The 21,865-nt window shown below is 37.6% G+C and overlaps 1 long non-coding RNA gene across 15 annotated transcripts in view; it reads right to left on the reverse strand.

Annotated features, from left to right (window-relative positions):
- LOC106009481 (uncharacterized) overlaps positions 1–21,865 on the reverse strand; it is a 227,400-nt gene that overhangs the window by 65,702 nt on the left and 139,833 nt on the right. For 6 of the 15 annotated variants that reach the window (XR_015442515.1, XR_015442514.1, XR_015442517.1 and 3 more), the window contains exons 3-4: positions 11,197–11,301; positions 7,003–7,076 (exon numbers count right to left, since the gene is read on the reverse strand). This is a non-coding gene — a long non-coding RNA (uncharacterized LOC106009481). Of the gene's footprint in view, positions 1–7,002; positions 7,077–11,196; positions 11,302–12,306; positions 12,524–21,865 lie in introns of those variants that run through there. The other 9 variants (XR_015442522.1, XR_015442525.1, XR_015442527.1 and 6 more) reach the window with 8 other exon arrangements.

The following is a 21,865-nucleotide window of genomic DNA, read 5'->3' on the forward strand; positions in this document are numbered from 1 at the left end:
TTTTTATTGGTATGCTTGCATAAGAATCTACAAATCATCTTTTATTTCATTTTCATCATCAGTTTTCTCCATCACCATCATCTTTGTCAACTTTATAAGCTGTTATGAATAGCCCTCTCAGTGAATGTCAGCTAATGTGTCCCCTGGGTCCTAAATGACCTAATGAATCTTAATAATTTTAATAAACTCCTGAATATTGATGAATAGTGTCAGTCCTATTTTTGATACTACTCTTTCTTTGATTATAGATTTTCATTTGAAAACATCACCTGATTTGAGTGTAGAGAGAGATGTAGATGAAGGAGAAGATGAGGGTCAGTGAGGCTCTTCCAGGGTTCTAGGTGGGAGAGAGCAGTGGCCAAAGCTAAGGAAAAGGCAGCGATGTTGTAGGGAGCTGGAAAGACCAGCAGACCCCTGAGAAGTAAAATCAATGAGACTTTATTCCTTGGCTGTGTGAAGAGAAATACTTAGAGATGACGCTTTTCTCTTCGGTTTGGGCTACTGATGGACTATTCAGCCATTTTATTATGAACAGAGAAAATGGAGAGAATCAGTCTCTCAGGGTCAGGATCGAGATAATCTGTGTGATCTAAAAACAGCTAGATAACTGGACAGATGTACTTTGTAGTCCAGATACAGGGCTGGACTAGAAATGCTGAGGGATTGGTAGCCATCAGCATGTACTAGATCATAATGGAAACATGCACCAGGGTAAGACTGTTCAGGGAGATAATATAATGGAAAAGATGGTGGAGCCTAGAATTGGACATGGAAGAACATCAAATTTAATACATATTCAGAAGCATTAAAGCAACAAAAAATTGAAGTAACATGGTCCATGTTCTCTCAGTAAACATTATTGATCACTCACTAAGCATTACTCAATCTTTCTCAAACCTTATGAACAACCTTCAAGGAAAAAAAACCCTGGAAATTAAAATGAAATAGACCAGTAATGACCTGATACCTGGAACTCAAATTGGGACGTATTCAAATTCATCTTAGTATTTCTAGGCTTTTATCAAACAGATACACAAATAAACGGAAAATCCCATCTAGTTTAGAACTGAGATTAAACAGGGAAAGGATAAAGAGATGGCTGTATAGATAATAGTACAAAAACTTTAGAAGAGGGAATAGTAGTTTGAAAGGCTGCAAGTTAGGTCACACTCCTCAGAAAGAAGTAGCTGGTTTAGGTTAGTTAATGAGCTGCCAAGTAGAGATGGCTCCCTCTGTGCTTTCTGGGATGTCTTTTACCTCTAGAAGGGGAGGGATGGACAAAATGTTGTGGGCGTGCTGCTGTGCAGGTGGGAATAGCTTCACAGTAGTTACTGGAACATCTAAAGAGCACTTCTTTCATCCTTAGCCTCAACATTTCTTTTGTTGTTGTTGTTTTTGGTCCCGGGGATCGAACTCAGGTATTTGCACTTGTGAGGCAGGCGGTGGCACCACTGGGCTAAATCCCTGGCCCAAGAAGTAGTAGTTTCTTAACCATCATAGTTTACCAAACAAAAAAACTCTTCTTTAATAGTCCCAGTATTAAGAACAAGTCAAGAAATGTTGAGGGTGGGCTGGGGATTTAGCTCAGTGGTGGTGCCGCCTGCTTCGCAAGCGCAAGGTCCTGAGTTCAATCTCCGATAGCAAAAACAAAAAAAACCAAGAAACTACTACTTCTTGATTGTTGATGGAGCATCAGAGATGAATATCTATAACTCTGAAAAGGCTACTACATAGGGGAAAAGAAAGAAGGGAATGGAATTAATATGAGAAAAAGAAAAAATGGAAACAAAGTCTTTGTAGATAGGGATGGGAGGAAGGGTTGAAGGGAGGGCAGGGGAAGGGGGAAAAAATAAGAACCAAGATGGATTACGTAAAGGTGCAAATTTCCAATGATGAATGTCATTATATTGTATACCTTAAATGTACCAATAAAATTAATTTTTAAAAAGGCTACTACACTACCCTTCCCTTTCCAACTCTACATTTGTATCAGGACACATTTTCTCCATATACTTCAATGCAAGCAATATAAAACAACAGATTGAATCTAGATGCAGAAATAAATATTCATCTCTCTTCTATTCAGCTAGATACCAAGGGGATTTGCAAAAAAATGTAGAACAATGCTGCTTCTTCATTAATTTTATGATTTGGAAAATATATTTTCATAAAGATACATTAACTGTATTTAATGAGTCTATGTTATTTAAAGTAAATAACCAATGAATGCATACACATATTCCTCATTTAACAACCTACCTATGTAATGACTGCCTGGACTTACAACTGATGCACACTGTTTGGAACTATGACCCACTGCTAAGACTTACAATCTACCTTTTTTGGTACAGTTCGGTACAGTTCTGTACATCTTGTTAATAGAGCCTCAATGTCTTTTATTTATACAGTACTGTAATTTTTGCTGATTGTACTTTACAGTACAGCACTGTAGTTTTATGTTCCATTATACTTTACAATATTGCACTTAAGAGTTATGCAAATAAAAGCAAAGTCATCGAGTTGCAGTTTCCTTGGACCATTTCTTTGTTCTGAATCTTGTAATGTACATACTAAGCCCAATTCCTCATTCGGTGACCAATTCATTTAACAACCTAGTAGCAGGAATGTGACATGATCATTAAACAAAGAATGTCTGTATTTAAAATTTCTTAGTTTTAATGCCTAATATCAATAGACCTCACCCACTTAAACCAAAGCTTGGTGTTCTCAGTAACTTTTAAGATTATAAGGAGACAATGAGGCCAAATGTTTCAGTTTTAGTTAATAAAACTTGGGAAGACTAAACAGTGTGACTGCCAGCAAACAGTGAAGTATCTCAACTTTAACAAAATGAATAAATATGAACAAAAATGAAGATAGAAGCCTAAAGAAGTATTGTTGAAAAATCAAAGACAGACTTCCCAATGATGTGAAGTTTGAAGGACATGACTAATTCTCCCATCCTGTTGGGACCACCCCATCATGTGAAGAATGGCTTCGGACATCACAGTGTCACCATTTTCAGCCACAGAGACCACAGATACATAAACAAGTTTCCATCCCTTTCAGGGAACTCAAAGGTTGTTCCAGAACTCTCATTTCTGTTTACACAGGAAGAAGGCTCCCTCTTGCTTACAGGCAAAAGAATTTTGATCCACGCTAATGCTGCTAAAAAGAGGGGGAGTAGAAGCTATGCATGATATAGGGGGAAGAGGTGTAACTCCTAAACCTACTAGATATCCGAAACGCAAGTTTGTGTTCTCTAAAATCGAAGAATGAATTCTAATAACAACAGAGGTTAAGAGTAGGAAAAATTTATTAGGAGAAAGAAAGCTTCTGTCTAAGAGAGACAGAAGGGGAACCAGAAAGTGGGTTACCCGTTCACCTCACTTTTCAAAGATGTTTTATACAGCAAAGCCATGTGGTGAGGTGGGTACAAAGTAGGACAAAACTACAAGACCCAATGGAAATTTACAAGGTGGGCATGAGGTGGGACAAAACCATGACCAACCAATAAGATTACAAGAACAGTCACCTAGGTAATATTGATTAAATGGGGATCAAATGGGAAGACAATTCAGATACAAGGAATTTCCCATTTAGAATATCAATCACTGCTGTCTATCTCTAGGAGAAGTAGTACTTCTTTTCCTTTTTATAATGCTAACCAGTGAATGTGCCTCAACTGTTCTCCATGTTGGTTCCTTGCTGTGTTGGCTCCTGGAGGGCTGGTGCCTTAAGGGGGGCCCTGTCTACCTGCCAACAAGATATCTAATTAACTTACCTATCTATAATAATAATAACAATAGAAGAAAACTTCCTCTCCAAAGCTGCAGGACCAAAAATGGAGTAGCTTTAAAAATGGGACGAGACCAAGGGGCTTGATTTCCCAAGGGGGCAATATTTCAGAGTGCAAAGATATAAAGTAGACTCTAAAAGTCTATGTCTATGTCTAGGTCATTGAGTTATATCTGCCTGAAGGAAGTTGTTTAATGTGTAATTACTAAAATGACATGAATGTAATCTTTTTATTTTTTACTGTATTTACATCATATAAATTATATTTCTTGGAGAAAGTTTCAGAAACTATACCAATCTTTCATGCCAAATGCCTAACATACAATCACTATTTCTATATATTTAAACACATAGCAGAGTGTAGTCATGAATCTATTATGAACTTGAGAAAATAATGCAAATTTACTGAAAATCAGACCAATTTGTATTCTGTTTCTCCTGTTTTTAAACTCATACATTTGAAAGGTCTGATGTGAATGTGAGCTCACTGATGCACAAGTCAAAACCTGGGATTTGTATTCTAATTGTGAGAACTAACAGGTTTGCCAAAACTTGATTAGTTGTAACTAGTCACTCTTTCTACTTAAGCATCTCAAGTAATTGATGTATCTACTTTCAAGCTTCTGCAAAGATATTTCCAGCTTATGAATAATTAGTTTTCCACTGTAAATGAGAAAAAAGCTAAGAGTGTTTCTTCAAAATAATGACAACCCATTGTAATAATCTCAAAAAACAAGATAACAAAAATCTGATGAGATCATTTATTTAATCATCTCCATTTGTACCCATATGGCTGTAGGGATGTTCTTAGCATTTTATCCTCATTAGGTTCTTGGCTCTCCTGTAGGACTTACTCTTCAGAAGCACTTTTATTTTGGATTATTTTGCTTTTGAATTGAATAGTTCTCCTCCCTCACCATGTTCATTTTCTGTGAGGACTTACGTTCCAATGCTCCTCTGGGAATCTGATAATAAGTAGTATATTACATTTTAGAATCCAAAGAAACAAAATTCTTTCTGTTTTTCAGATGGATTAAGAACAAAGAAACCAATTTCCAGGCCATTTTAAAAAATATATGCTTTCAGAGGTATGAAGTTCTCTCAGATAAAGCCTTCTCATTTTTATTCATATTCATTTCTGAACAGACTAAAATACCTCACAAAGCTTCTCAAGAATGTTATCTTTGACATTCAACTCAAGCATTCATTTCAATTACCAAGCTCACAAAGCTCATTTTATGAAAATAAGCTCTGAATGAATGTGATATATATATCAAAGCAATTATGCTTTATTTTGCCCTACAACACATATGTGTACTTGTTATCTTGCCTGCTTTAACTGTAACTCACTAGCAGGCATCAAAACAAAGAAATTCAAAAATACAGAATTTCAATGATAGATTAATATGAGAATATCCAAATGGCTGTTTATCTTCTATTTTTTGTTCTGATACTTTCCCATAAGCCTTTAACATTAGCAAAATTTTCTTCCATAAATTATTCTTAATGAACACCATTCACACTGGCATTTTTTATCAGAGCATGTCAGTTTCTCTCCTCAGGCACTCAGAGGCTGCTGTATCTACTAGCAAGGGATCCTTTGTAAATTACCAGCACTTTCCCTTTCAGCAGCCAAATAACCTGAGGCAGAAGGACTTGAGCAAAAGATATGTTGGTGACACTCTATGGCAAGCGTCTTTATTGGTCAGCACTTGGCTTCAGCCTCTTGGGGAATTCCAAGCAGTTGCATTGTCCTTGGATGGGGCCCAGTTCTTGATATTTTCAAGATACGGAAATGTTTCCCATCAATTCTGTTATCATACATTTACTAAGCACCCTCCATATTCTACGCAGGAGTCTGGCTGGACTCTGAACTACAAAGATGAATAATATGAAAGAATTCTTTATCTCAAAATGTGCTTAATCTGGTACACAAAGACAGAGTGAAGATAATAAATATTGGTTCTGAATATTACGTATTCCTTCACACATTTGTTGAGAACCACTCAGTTAATTATGATAGTGAAAGGGAACTCAGGGCAAAGACCTTTGGTCCAATTTAAAAGCTGAGATTCAATAGCTGAGTTGTTATGGGGATGAGGACAGGAGAAACAGCATTCTGGGTAATAGCACAGTCAAGAGCTTAAGAACGAAATGTCATGGACCATGCAGGGATCTGTGAATGATCTACTACTTTGAGAACATAACTAAGGTTAGAGAAGAGACAGATAGATTCAGAATTCTGTGACAGAGAAAGAGGGGAGCTGGGAAGGTTACAAGGCACTCAACTCACCCAGCACCCTTTGACTAGAAGGAGCTTAGGCTGGAGGCATCCTCTTAGCAAAGTATTATAAACTCATTAGACTAACTTATAACTATCATAGAATTTAGATAAGAGATTCCTATCATGTACAGACAAATGAAACAGACTTAATTTATGCTACAGAAATAAACATGAAGGTGAACTTGATTGAAGAACAGAACTTGTCACAGATACACAACACTCATATTTTTCCTCTCTCTCTCTTCTTCTCCCTCCCATAGCAATTTATTTATACAGTACTAGCTACAAAATATTTACTTAATACCAAGTGTGTCAAAAGTCACTACCCAGGGTCATGATTACCTTGAAGGGAAGTGAGAAGAAAATCTAACCAGTACAAATGTGACCCTGCTCATTTCAGTTCCATTTAGTCTTCCTGGCCTCTGAGACTCCCAAAACCAAAGAAACCTTCATTACTGGCTCAGGAGAATACAGGGAAGTATTACCTCTGAATTATCCTCTTTTTCCCAAACCTTTTCTAACTGTCCTTCAAGGGCTGGAGAAAAATCTGTTCTGTGATATGAACTGCATACAAACCATTCACAGTTGACCACATCCACTGGGCAGAACTCATTTACCAGTCCCAAGGAATGTACGAACTCAGGTTCCAAAACACAGGCTGACTGATCATTTTGGCCATCTAAATTCGGAACTAATTAAATGTTTTAACTGGAAGTCTCACTGCTGCAGAACAGTGCCGTTTTGAAGTAAATATTTCAGTGAAACACTTCTTTGGGACAATCCAGTTTGAGTACAAGAAACAACTCCTTCTGGCTAGCAGTACAATATATTTTTACTTGATTTTTCCTCCAAAATATACATGAAGGCTAAATGTCACTTAGGCAAAGAAATGCAATCACAGAGAGAGAAAGGTATTGTACCTTATTGATGTCATCAAGGTGACTGAAAATAGTTTGTCCTTCCCCATGTAGGATTTCAATCCAGTCCACTGAGACTGACGGCAGAGAATATAAATAATTTGAGTAAAGGAACATTCAGAGCTGCACTGAAACATGTTGGGTATTGTTTGGACATCATTAAAAGTGGAAGGCTAAGTCATTCATTTGATTTCCATTAAAAATTAGATGCTGTTTGAATTATGTCTCCTTTTTAAATAAGTAGTCTAAGGCAGCACAGTTTTAAGTCAAGAGTTTCAACTGGGGTTTACAGCTCCAGTTTTGTTAGAAGAGCCTCTGAATTTAGATTGGCCCATGTAGATCTAAGAAGAAAGCCCAAACAGAAGTGCTGAAGGCCAAAAAAGAGTAAATTTCTAAGTGTCTCTAAGAAAGAAGTCTCTAATTGGTCTTACATTCACAGTTTCATTAGAAAACGAGAGGCCCTTAGCATGCTACTGATGATTGGGGGTTATTATTCCATTATTTTGATGCAAAAAATTAGCATCAAACATGAAAACTGCTGAAGCAAACATACAAATAAGACCTCAGGTTTTTCAGCAGCTGTTGGGGCACAAGAATTATCTAGATTGGAGATTGCCATCAATGTTGACTGACATGAATATTTAACATGAGGCAAAAATTGTGCAAGGTTATAGTGCACAAATATGAAAAAGACACACAAGATAAACCAGACTTGTAAAAAGCTTCAAGTTGGGAAGGCAAGTTCCAAGTGGAGATGGGCTGAGAAGCCATCATAACCACGGGGGATTGAGGATGAGGTTCTGAAAGGAAAGGAAAACTAAAGTAAATCTGGCCCAGTAAGTAACAGTTGGCAAATTTCCAAAGGAATGGAATGGGTATTCCAGGTAGGGAAACCAGAGTAGCCAAAAATAACACGTGTATAGTTATACTATAAGCAGTTTGATGGTGCTAGACTGCAAATTGGGAAATGAGGGTTAGTAGGCGATGTGAAGAGATAATTTCTGTCTTCATTGAAGAAAAAGAACTCTTCTAAATGAGAAAAGGTAGAAAAGTCATCATAATTCTTTTTTAAATGGTCAAAAGATTTGATATTCAGTGAACATCTGAATATCCAAGAAATATATGAGTATTTGACTGCGTCTTGAGTAATACTGAAAAGCAAAGCAATGCTCATGCTGTGATTAGAGACCTGGAGTTTATCACTGGAGGAGCACTGATAAGCCACTGAGTAATTCATACAGAAAATCAAGGAAGAACAAATGGATAATAGAAATTGAATCACAGAGGATCTGTATAGCAATATTGTACTCTATATGGAAATGCAAAGGGCCAAGAATAGCTAGAACAGGGAGATTTCTGGGAATACGGTGGAGTGGTGAGCAGCAGAGAAAGAGCCTCTCTGAGATTTGGTGTCTTGGCATTGGAATACAGCAGCTCAGGGGGGAGAATAAAGTGGGAAGTGGGTCCTCAGGACCCAGGAGGGATCTCAGGTAAAAACTGAGGTCCACAGGGAGAGCAAAGAGAGAGACTTTAATAAAGAGGAGGGAGGTAGCAAGCAGCGCTCTCTCCTAGAACCCTGACACTTGGTGAGGGAACAGTGGGCCAAACATGCAGGTGCTTTGTGACTACTAGCAACCCCAGAGGCCTGCATGTAGAGATGCACCAGTGGAACAGAGTAGTTGATGCATCAAACTGCAGTGGTTGGTGAGTTATCCTGGTTCAGACCTCACACAGGAGAGGGTGATTGGCCGGTAGCTACCTTTAGGTTTTGAGTCTCTAATGACTCTTAGGCAATCTCATTTTCAGTATACCAGGAAGGACAACTGATTATATCAATCACAACACCTTAGCCCAAGTGATACAATCAGCACCAACAATAGCATCAAGCACAGCTTCGAAAATGACAATTTGTGGTTGCTATTAATCTATCACCTTTATCTGTGTGAATTAAATCAAAATCGAGGACCAGCCCAGAATATGTTTATAGAGAACAAACTCTTCAATATAGCAACTTACCTCTTTGGGATGGGGGCTTAGAAGGAGTTGGGGAAGGAGGGATAGTTAGAAGGATAGGGAAAGGTTAGAAGTGAGACCAGAGGACACAGGAAGATCACACAAACTCTAGGAAACTGTTGAAGACAAGAGCAAAAGACAAAATGAAAGAACAAAGACAAGAACAGAACAACCTAACAGCAATAGGGAAGCTAGAAACTATTTTCACTTTCCTTTAAAACTAATGGCAATTGAGAGAAGGAAAAAGAGAGAAGAAAATAAAAAGAAAAAAGAAATCTGAATTAGGACAGTAACATGAACAGAAAGGGAGAGAGATGAACAAGATGGAAGAAAGGGGGGTAGAGAGAGAGAGAGAGACAGAGAGAGAGAGAAAAGAAAAAAATAAATTTGAAAAGAGAAAAAATAAAAATAAAGGGCCTGCTTCAGGGGATGTCTCTGCTGTCACAATAGACAACATGGGCAGCTGTGTGCAGATCTAAGTCAATGAGTCTCAGCAAGCCAACACCAGCCCCCTGAGATTCAGGTTGATTTCTGGCTGCAAGGCCCAAGTTGAGCTCTCTGACCTCCTGCTGGGTTGAACTCTGCAAGGTTCTACTACAGGTTCCAGCTGCCCTTCCCCTGAAGATAGTCCAGGTTCTGATGGGAGGTGATGATCCCTCCAATTTACCAAGTAAGGTGGTCTGGTGTGCCTTTATTGCAGAGATTCTCTTCCCTTTTCCAGTGGGCTTCAGTTTTCATGAGGGAGCCTGAGAGAGGCCCTCTTTCGGTTGTTTACTTCTGCTCTATCTTCTGAGCTCAGGGCATGGCCTTTATGACCCCCTGCACTTCTGCAGTGTGGATCCAGGTACTGGCACAGCCCAGCCGTGGGGGTGGTGGGGAGCGGTGCTGCTGGCACCCACGAAGCTCTGTTCCTCTGGCTGGTAGCCATCTTGGAGAGGGGCCAGCTGAGCTCAGAACTCAGAACAACTTCTGGCTGACCCTATCTAGTGGCTCTGGGTGCCTTGGTGCTGGTGCTGAATTCAAGACAGCGGGAGGCCAGGGAGTGGAGTTCAAGTTGGCAGGAGATACATAGACTGTTGTAGGCTCAAGGAATCCAGTTCCAGCCTCATAGACAGAAACTGACCTGAACTTCAGGAGAAATAAGAGGGCAGGCTGACTGGGATCATCCACTAACCCAACATGAAGCTGTGGCTGGTGTTCTAGGATTAATCAACTGAGCTCTAACTCTTTGCCCATGCTGCCTATTAGTGACGGCAGAGACACATCTTGAATTGGACTTTTTGGGTTTTTTGTTTTCTTTGTGTTTTTTTCTTTTCCTTTTTTTCCCTCCTTTCTGGTTCTTTTCTTTTCCTTTTCCTTTTTCTTTTTCAGTACCAAGGATCAAACTCAGGATCTTGCACTTGCAAGGCAGCCGCAGTGCCACTGAGCTAAATCCCTGGCCCAGATTTTGTTGTTCTGTTCTTGTTTTTATTTTTTATTTTTTTCTTTTCTCTTTCTCACCTGTCTTCTTCACCAGTTTCCTAAAGTTTGTCCTCCAGCCTTGCTTCTGATCTCTTCCTCTTCTTCTAGTTCTCTTTTTTTTAAAAACCCCTAACCCATTTTAAATCTTCTCTCCTAAGAGTAAAATTGCCATATTAAGGGGTTATTTATTGCACACAATTTTCAGATTCATTCTAGATATTGTTATTATAACTACAAATCTAGTTTATTCAGTTAAAGGTAGCAAATGAATAGTTACCACAGTTTGTCATTTTCTAGGCTGTATTTGATGTTCTTGTTATTATTGATCATACTACTTTAGCCAAGGTGACATAATTGTGCTAATTCATTATTTGTCCTGGTATACCAAGACTGAGAATGCCTAAGGGTTTTTAGAAAAAAACAAAACAAAACTCTATAGGCCAGTGCCAAAGTACTGGTGGCTGGGCCATGTAGGCAGAAACTTCTCATTCCAAATAAATAGAGAGAGAGAGGCAGGATCTTGCAACAGACTCAAAACCCAAAAGCCTGGAAAACACTTTTAAGAAGTAGTCATTTCCTAAGGGTTCTGGATACTGGCAATAAAGCTACTTGCCATAAGCAATTTATAAGCATCAACCCAGGAATCAAACTTTAAAAAAGAAAAGAAAAAAAATAAGAAGACACTTAATCAAGATGCAACCTCCCCCCAGACTTTCAGCTCACCAAAGGCAAATCCTGGAGGCAATGAGGTGGAACAATCCAAAAGGCCACCCACCTGGAACTCTCTGAAGTGGTAACAGCAAAAGTAACACAGCCATGGACAAGGACCTAGAAAAAAGCAAAGCAGGAATCATTTCCCAGATAACTACAGAGATGGTGACCAGAATGAAAGACATGATTAGTGACTCTAGAGCAGATACAGATTTAAAAAAAATAGAGGAATATGATGGAAACCATGAACAGCCAGCATAGGAAGGAAATGGAATCCATGAAACAGATTCAAACAGATATCCAGGAGATGAAAAACTCCACTGAAAGTATATGCGGCAGAATTAGCCAATATGAGGACAGAATATCAGTTATAGAAGACAGGATTACAGTTAGTGATCATGAAAAGAGAAATTTCTTAAAAATAGCAAGGAACCATGAAAAATCAATCCAGCAGCTGTTAGATGATGCAAAGAAGAATAACATAAGCTTGATTGGAGTCAATGAAAAAGCAGGAGAAAGTACAAATGGCATAAAAAATTGTTCCCAGACGTAACGGCAGAAAACTTCCCAAACAGGGAAAAAGAATTTCACATACACATAAGTGGAGCACATAGGACTCCAATTAGCCATGATAAAAAAAAAATCTTCCCCGAGGGATATATTAGTCAAGATTGAAATTCAACACAAGGGCAGAATATTAAAATGTGTTAGAGAAAAGAAGCAAATCACCCATAAAGCAAACTTCTCAATACAAACTCTCAAGTCAAGGACAGCTTGGAGTGAAGTATTTCAAGCCCTAAAGGAAAACAACTTCCAACCCAGATTGATGTACCCTGCAAAACTATCTTTCAGAATTGATGGAGAAATATGATACTTCCATGACAAAGAACGCCTGAAGAAATTCATCACCACCAAACCAGAACTCCAAAGTGTTCTGAAAGATATTCTATAAAGAGACAACAAAGATTACAACTCTATAAACCCCAACAGAATGAATCCACCAGGCAAGGCAAGAAATTAATCAGAAAAGGAAAGAAAGAAGCCAACAACAAGAAAATAACATGACAGAGATAAGACAATACCTATCAGTTATAACCATCAATGTTAATGGTCTCAACTCACCAATCAAAAAAACAGACTGTCAGAAAGGATGAAGAAGCAAGATCCAACAATATGCGGCATACAAGAAACATATTTAATTCAAAAACAAATTCACAGACTGAAAGTCAAGGGTTGAAAAACAGTATTCCATTTGACAGGAACCCAGAAAAAAGCAAGGGTAGCTATTCTATTTGAAGACAAAGCAGATTTCAAGCCAAGACTGATTAAGAGAGTCAAAGAAGGTCACTACATCCTTGTAAAGGGAACAATCCAAGAGGAAGAGATAACAATCATAAATATAAATGCACCAAATAGCAGTGTATCCAAATATATGAAACAAATATTAACAGACATGAAAAATCATATCAGCACTAATACAGTTGTAATGAGGGAACCTCAATACCCCACTGTCAGAAATATACAGATCAATTAGACAAAAAATCAACAATGAAAAAAAAGATCAACAATGAAATATTAGAACTGAACCAAACTTTTGAACAAATTGACCTAGTAGATGTCTACAGAGTGTTCCACCCCATAACGTCAGAATATACATTCTTTTGAGCTGCACATGAGATGTTCTCCAAAATAGACCACATACTAGTACATAGACATGCTTAAGTAAATAGAAATGAATTGAAATTATCCAATGCATATTATCAGACCATAGTGCAGTGAAATTGGAAATCAATGGCAAAAGAAACCACAAGAATTTCATAAACACATGGAAATTACATAACATCCTCCTGACCAACCAATGGGTCACAGATGAAATTAAAGAAAAATCAGATAGTTTCTACAATTAAACAATAATGACAATACAACCTACCAGAACTTATGGGACACAATAAAAGGAGTCTTACTAGGGAAATTTATAGCAGTGAATACCCATATCAGGTAAACAGAGCGGGCTCAAATAAACAATCTAATGTTGAACTTCAAGCTTCTAGAAAAAGAAGAGCAAGTCAAGCTCAAAGCTCATATGAGGAAGGAAGTTATAAAAATCCGAGCAGAAATTAATGCAATGGAGACTAAAAACAATAGAAAGAATCAATGAATCAGAGTTGGTTCTTTGAAAGATTAAATAAAATTGACAAATGCTTAGCCAACCTTATCAAAAAAAAAAAAAAAAAAAGGAAAGGAAAGATTCAAATCCATGCAATTGGGAAAGAAAAGGGTGAAATCACAACAGACCCTGCAGAAATTCAGATCATCAATACCTACTTCAAGAACCTGTATTCTATTAAGATGGAAAATACAGAAGAAATGGACAGATTCCTAGATACTTATAAATTACCAAAACTGAATCAAGAAGATACAGAAATTCTAAGTAAACCAGTATCAGCCAATGAAATTGAATATGTAATTAAAAACCTATCAACAAAGAAAACTCCTGGCTCTTGATGGGATTCACTGCTGAATTCTATGAGAAAATTAGAGAAGACTTAGTGCTGCTACTTCTCAAACTCTTTAGTGAAACTGAAAAGGAAGCAATACTCCAAAACTCATTCCTGGAAGCAAGCATTACCCTGATTCCAAAACCAGAGAAGGACCCAACCAAAAAGGAGAATTACAGGCCAATATCCCTAATGAACATAGATGCAAAAATCCTTAATAAGATACTGGTAAACAAAATGTCCCAAATCATCAAGAAGGTTATATACCATGACCAAGTTGGATTCATCCCCAGGGATGCAGGGATAGCTCAACATATGCAAATCAATAAATGTAATACACTATATTAACAGAGTCAAGGACAAAAACTATATGATCCTCTCAGTAGAGCAGGAAAAAGCATTTGACAAGGTCCAACAACTATTCATGATGAAAACCCTACAGAAAATTGATATAGATGGTCTTTGTCTTGATCTGATAAAAGCCATCTATGACAGACCAACAGCCAACATCATAATAAATAGACTAAAACTGAAAGCTTTCACTCTAAAATCTGGAACAAGACACAGATGTCCACTGTCACCACTCTTGCTCAATATAGTTCTGGAAACACTAGCCAGAGCAATTGGACAAGAGAAAGAAATAAAAGGAATAAGGATAGGAAATAAAAAAGTTAAATTATCATTATTTGCAGATGATATGGTACTCTACACAGAAGATTCAAAAAATTCAGTGGCATAGCTGGATAAAAAGTCAACACTCAAAAATCAATAGCCTTCCTGTACATGAATAACACCCTCATGGAGAGAGACGTTAAACAAACAATCCCTTTCACAATAGCAATCAAAAAAATGAAATACCTAGGAATCAATCTAATGAAGGAAGTAAAAGACTCTACATTGAAAACTACAGTACTCTGAAAAAGGAGACCAAAGAAGATATCAAAAAATGGAAAGATATCCCTTGTTCTTGGATAAGAAGAACCAATACAGTGAAAATGGCCATACTTCCAAAATTGTTATACAGATTTAATGCAATCCCAATCAAAATTCCAATAGCATATCTCACAGAGTTAGCAAAAACAATCCTAACATTGATTTGGAACCAGAAGAGATCTAGAATAGCAAAGGCAATTCTGGGGAACAAAGGCAAGGCAGGGGGTATCACAAACCCTGACTTTAAATTATACTACAAAGCTACTGTGATTAAAAAAACAAAAACAAAAACAGTGTGGCACTGTCAAAAGAACAGACCTGAGGAACAGACTAGAAGATGCAGAAACAACTCCAGACACACTCAACCACTTTATCTTTGACAAAGGAGCCAAGCATCTTCACTGGAAAAAAGATAGCCTCTTTAATAAATGGTGCTGGAAAATCTGGCTTTCCACTTGGCAAAGATTGAAACTAGACTCATATCTTTCACCATGCACTAACCTAAAATCAAAATGGATCAAAAATCTAAATATTAAAACAAAAACACTAAATCTGCTGGATGAGAGAATAGGTACAACACTTGAGGACATAGGAGTAGGTAAAGATTTCATGAACAAAACCCAGACCTCAGAAAATACTACAAAGAATCAACAACTAGTACCTCATCTTATTGAAAAGCTTTTACACAACAAGGGAAACCACCAACAGAGTGAAGAGACAGCCCACAGCATAGAAAAAAATTTTACCAGCTATTCATCAGATAAAGGACTATTATCTAGGATATATAAAGAACTCAAAAAAATCAGACCCCTCAAATTTAAAGACCCAATCCAAAAATGGGCATCTGAAATGAAAAGCCACTTCTCAGATGAAGAATTAGAAACAGGGAATAAATATAAGAAAAAATGTTCAACATCACTGATCATTCATGAAATGCAAATTAAAATAATGCTGAGATTTTTATCTCACTCCAGAAAGAATGGCTGCTATCAAGAAATCAACCAATTAAAAAAAAAAGAAATCAACCAATAACAAATGCTGGCAGGGCTGTGGGGGGAAAGGAACCCTTCTCCACTGATGGTGGGAGTGTAGACTGGTGCAACCACTGTGGACTTCAGTGTAGAGATTCCTCAAAAAACACTAAAACTAGAGGTTCCATTTGAACCAGGTATTCCTCTTTTGGTATCTTCTCAAAAGAATTTAAAAAATCATACCACAGAGATATATGCACATCCATGTTTATAGTGGCACAGTTTGTAATAGCTAAAGCTTGGAAACAGCCCAAATACCTACCTATCAACCGATGAATGGATACTCTGCCATAAAGAAGGATGAGCTTGAGACATTTATATCTAAATGGATGGACCTTGAGACCATACTCTTAAGTGAAACAAATTGGACACACATGTTTAAATACCACATTGTTTCTCTGGTGTGAGAAACCAAAAGTGGAAACAAGGACTAAAATACAAAATAGATATTGGGAAATGGGAAGAAAATGTTTATACAGGAAGAGAACAACAGAGGAGGGAGGGAGAAAGGAAGGAAGGCACAAGAAAAAAAGTGAAGATGGAAACAAAGCTTTTTTACATAGGGAGGGGAGGGACATAAGGGGAGGGGGAAATAGGATAAAATAAAATTTATTTTAAAAATAATAAATAAATAAACCATATGCATGTTAACATCAAAAAAGAATAGCTAGAATGTTCTTGAAGAAGAGGAATAAAGTTGAAGGACTTAATTTACAGATATTCAAACTTATTGTAAAGCAACAGTAAGAAAGACAAAGTGTAACAATAAACAGACCAATGGGGCAGACTGGAGTCCAGAAATAAACTCACACACATATACACTCTAGAGTTTTGGTAAAGGGGGTGCCACACAGCGGGGCAACACCACCATCTCTTACTACATGGTATTGAGTCTTCTTCCGGATACGCATTCTTGGAAAAACATGAAACTTCACTCCCGCCTGACTCCACACTCAGAAGTCAATATTAAGTGTATTACAGGAATCAATGTGAAATATAAAACTTCTAGAAGAAACTATCTTATGATTTGTAGGCAAAGATTTCTCAAACTGGACTCACAAAGTACTGCCCTTAAAAGAGACAACTGATAAATTGGCTTACATTAAACTTTGAAACTTCTGTTCATCAACAGATTACTAAGAGACTACAAAGGAGTATATCTTAGTATCAAAGATCCTTTTTGGGAAATATTTTCACACTGAAAAAAAAAATTCAAACTCACGTTCAGGATTTTTTCTCAATTATTTGTATCTTTTTAAAACACTGAGACTTAATATTAGTTTGGAGCCAAACAATTTTGTTTTCTAGCTGAGCTTTCATCTTCAGAATTAGCTGTGTGAATACAGGCAAGGTTACCTATGTACACAAGACACGCCGCTACACAACTACAGTCTGGAAGTACAAAGTAATACATATTTGCAGCCGGGTTTGGCAGACTTTTATTCTTTTTTCAATGAATGTTTGTTTTGTCTTGTTTGCTCTTATGCTTTGAGAGAGTGTGGTAAATTGCCTCCCAATAGGCATCTCCGTGACAGACCGTCGGTCCCGAGGTTGGGTGTATGCTGCTATTGCCTTCCAGCAGTCCACACTGTGGCTGAGTCTCTTTCGATTTGCTTCATCCACCCATAAATACTTGCTCTGCTTTGCCTGTGTGTGTGGAGTGTCAATATGATAGCTCACCATGAGGCGGGTATTGGATTTTCTTTGGTCCCTCTCCCTGAAGGTGGTGTTACTAGACTGTGCAAGGTAAGGAGAGAGAAAATGAGCTCATGCCAGGGATGGCTGGACTGAGACTCACTATACAGAGCTTCTAAGAGTCCAACCAGGAACTCTGAGAGTCAAAAAGGAGAAAGTTGCTAAGTGGCTAATATAGGGAGAGAAGAAAGTACGACATCCTGGTTACCTAGAGAACAGTCCTCAGCAAATCCCAAGCAGCTCTTAGGATGACAAAACCACACCAAGTATGTGAAGCAGGAGCTTCTGAGCTTGTTTAATGAGTGTGCCCTGCCCAGGCTCATTCTCCCCGGGAGCTGGCATTGTGTCTGTGCCTTTGTCCTCTCACAGAAACCAGACTTGAGGGAGCTGAGGTTTGCTGTTGACCAGTGTGCTTCCTTAGTTCCTGAGCAGTGTTTACTGAGGTGTGGTGTTTTTCAAAGCCTTTAATAAGTAGTACGCTATGTCCTCCGTACCTTTATTTTTCTAAATGTGTGGGGAGGACACTGTTTCTTGCTCCTCGGCCAGCATTCCAAAACATTCATTCCTGTTGCTGCGAATTCCAAGCCATCCTCTAAAAGTGGACAGCATGACCAGAGCTTTATACTGCAACATCATGTTCAGGTTTTCCAAGCAAGAGAAAATGAAGTCTGTACACAGCCCAAAGTTAAGGCCCATCAAAGATATGAACATGGAAAGCTTTCGGGAAAAGGCAATATAGATAGGAATAAGAATACAACTGATGCTTGCTTTCAGGATGGAAGGATAGAAACAACAACAACAAAAAACTTTTCTTAAAATAACCTCCTCATGACATTGTGATTCATCCCAGAATTAACTACTTAATTACCACAATGCACTCAGACCACAGAACACTGTACCAGAGAGCAATTTTTTCCCCAGAGATAGGATCTCTCTATGTTGCCCAGGCTGGCCCCAAATTCCTGCGCTCAAGAGACCCTCTTGGCTCAGCTTCTCAAAGAGCAGGGGTGACGGCCATGTGCCACCTTGCCTACCTCCAGAAAACAAAATTCTAAATTTAATGATGTATTTGTTTTCCTAATGTGAACACTGAAACTTTTACTGACTACCTCTATGCACCAAACTCTAAGGAAAACTCTCTTTGCAGAACTAACCTGCATAAAGCTTCTACTCTCCACACACTAAGAAAGTAAGGAAGTGCATTTCACTCACTCAGACAACAAGGAGGCGAATGGGAGAGAGCAGAAAAGGAAAACCACTTCCATTTTGTCCTGTCACTTGAGGGATGGAAATTTACCAAAAGTATACATAAGAGGTAATTTTCAACTAACCAAAGAAGAGTTTTCACTCTCCCAAAACACTCTCCAATCTTAAAAAATATGAGAAATTCTGAACCCCATGAACCAAGGGTACCGTGTTTTGAGAAGAACTAGTTGGCATGTGGTGTTGGATGTCTTCTCAGAGCATCCCACAGCTGTATTTATGTGTGACTTTCCAAAATGAGACAGCACAGTGTGCTGTGATTCACACTAGTGAGGATTAAAGTCTGGGAGGCATGGGGTAGAAGAACAGGCCTGGTCCCTGAGGTGAGCACTGCAGTCCTGGGACTGGTTAGAACCTTCACAGAGAGGATGCTGTAGGAACAAAGGCTAAGACTTAAATTTTGAAACAAGCAAGCCAATGAAAAACAGGTAATGAGGGGCAAGTTATCAAAATTGTTTTAAAGTAGAAGACCTGTAACTTTACATCTTAAATATCTAATGTGAAAATAAAAGAGATAATCATCTGGGAAGAAGAAAGAAACTTTACCATTTTTTCAAAAAAGTTAATACATATAGATAATTCAAGATGATAGCTTGCTTTAAAAATAAGCATGTATTTACTAGAAGTCAACTCATTCTTAATGGTGTATTTTTGTTAAAGTTTTAAAATATACTCCTCTATTAAATTAGCATCACGAGGTCCATTTTATCCATTAGTTATTAGAGTCCAGTGCCAATGGGCTGTGAGATTTTTTTAAAGGCCTACAAAAATTACTAAAACCTGAAAAAATGAAAATCAACTCCAAATTACACAATGAAAATTAATAAATGCTTAACTGAAAAGTCAACAAAAAAACATTACATCAACTAGTCAACTGCGACTCTAGTCTCATAATTGCAGTATAAATTATATTTAATGAGGGATATGGGTGCATTTCAATTTGTTTAATATATTATACATCTGGTATAGCCACAAGCAGAAGTAGAAGGGGCTCAGTATTGCCCTGAATTACATCAATATGATCACAATGGAAATGTGTCGTTGGATGTCAACATAAAATGGTAACATTAGGAATGTCAGTGTTAAATACCAAAGCAGTGGGCCTTGGGGAAAAAAAATAACTGCTACCCCTCCAAGAACAAGCAATACTGGCTGAAATCCTTATCTCAATTCCTCAAGATTAGGCATTGCTGGATAATAGTGTCCTTTTTGGTTTTTGCTTTCAAAACAAATTTGTTCCAAAATAGATAAATACACTATGAGCCTCTCATTGAAAACTTGTTGAAGGACCCACTAGATAATATTCCCTAAGCCATAATATCTAGTGAGTAGCTTGGATAGTCAGGAAGTAGAAGACCTGGCTCACAGCAAGCCAGACCTGACTGAGATTTGCAGTGAGGAATGCGAGGACAGGAAAGGACAGGGTGGAGGAGTTTAGTTTGGGGCTAACCCTAGATTTAGATTTCCTTGTCTGATCTCCCTTATTAAAGTAAAATGATCTTATTATTATTTGCGTATTATCCAACAAATACAGTAATACATTAGTTAATATCTTGGTAATATAATCTACATTCAATGGATAGAATGGAGATGGCCCAAAATGATACTTTCCTGAAAAGACTTTGTTATCTGCCCCTCCCACAGAAGGAGAGACAGAGAGACAGAGTTAATCTCTTTTTTTTTTTTTGCTTAAATTATTTTATTGGTACATTTAGGTATACAATACATTTACATTTATCATTGGGTGCTTGTATCTGTAAACGATGTATCTTGGTTCTTATTTTTCCCCCATTCCTAGCCCTCCCTTCACCCCCTCTATCCTTCCCTATTTACAAAGACTTTGTTTCCATTTTTTCCTTTTCTCATAGTTTCTCCTTTCCCTTCTTTCCTTTTCCCTTCCCCTCCCACTTTCCCTATCCCTTTGGACCTTTTCTTCCTATTTAAAATTATCAATTACTCATCTTAATCCTTATTTACACTTTCAGTTTCTCACACTAGAGAAACTATTCAGCATTTACACATGTGTCCTATTTATTTCACTTAAGAGTATGGCCTCAATGTGCATCCATTTAGCTATAAATGGCTCTAGTTTCTCATTCTTTATGGCTGAGTAGTACTCCATTTTATAAAAAAAAAACCCTCATCTTCTTTATCCAGTTTCCAGTTGACAGGCACTTGGGCTGTTTCCAAGATTTAGCTATTACAAACTGTGCCGCTATAAACATGGGTGCACATATAAACAGAGTTAATCTTCAGAAATTAAGCAAAGGTTGTATTTTGTATTAACTGCTGAATCAGGAGCTATAAAGCTAAGCTGGGGGGTCAAACAAAAGATAGTTCAGCTCATAGCTAGTATTTTATGTAATGTAAAACCATACAGACGGTCATAGATCAAATGTTTTTGGAATTTCCATTCATTATTTACAAACTTGCTTCTGGACCTCTTAACCAAGATGGACAAAAATAAAATCAGGCCAAGCAGTAAATTGGGAACTAGAGGAGCCATGCATACAAAGCAGGGGTAGGAGAAACAGAGAAGGAAGTTACTCTAAGATTGATTTTCCAGTAACTCCTTGCGTTTAGCTTTGTAAATAACTGTCCTCAGCTTGGAGTAGTTTTGTTAATTTGAAGAGAAATTAGAACTGAGGTTGGTTGAGAGGTAATTTAATTTAAAATGTTTACTTCTTGCCTGTTTAAAACATTGATTCTTTGCACAAGCTCTTTCCTATCACCCTAAAGTTTTCAGAGGCAGCTCTTTAATTAAACTTTTTTTAAAAACTGTGATTTATCTTGAATAAATGAAGCCTTATGATTTTCACCAGAAGAATACATAGAAAATATTGTTTTCTTTGTCTATAATTTTTTTTCATTTTTAAAAAATAACTTTATTATCAAACACACACACATACAAAAATTAAAACCACTCAAAGAAGAACAATGCGAGGGGAAAAAAACTACAATAATATTCAAATATGGTAGAACTCAACCAAAACAAAACTGAAAAGCACTTAAACATTTTTCCATATAACTTAAAAAACCATCTCGAGCACCAACAAGACACCAGAGGGTGTGATTTGTTTCAGAAAGGTCCCCAAAACCAACACTGAACAAATAGTGGTCTGGAAAAAACCCCCAGTTAGCTAGCAGACTCCACATAAGCCAAGCTTCTCCCTAATTTAAATTTCGATACAGTCATATGACACGTGATGGAAACACAATCCAAGAAATAATTAGGCAATTTCGTCTGTGTGTATGTCTATA

Source organism: Heterocephalus glaber, unplaced genomic scaffold (genome assembly GCF_053883595.1).
Source record: "Heterocephalus glaber isolate CG9 unplaced genomic scaffold, H.glaber_assembly_v1.0 deba00001550, whole genome shotgun sequence".
Taxonomy (NCBI): domain Eukaryota; kingdom Metazoa; phylum Chordata; class Mammalia; order Rodentia; family Bathyergidae; genus Heterocephalus; species Heterocephalus glaber.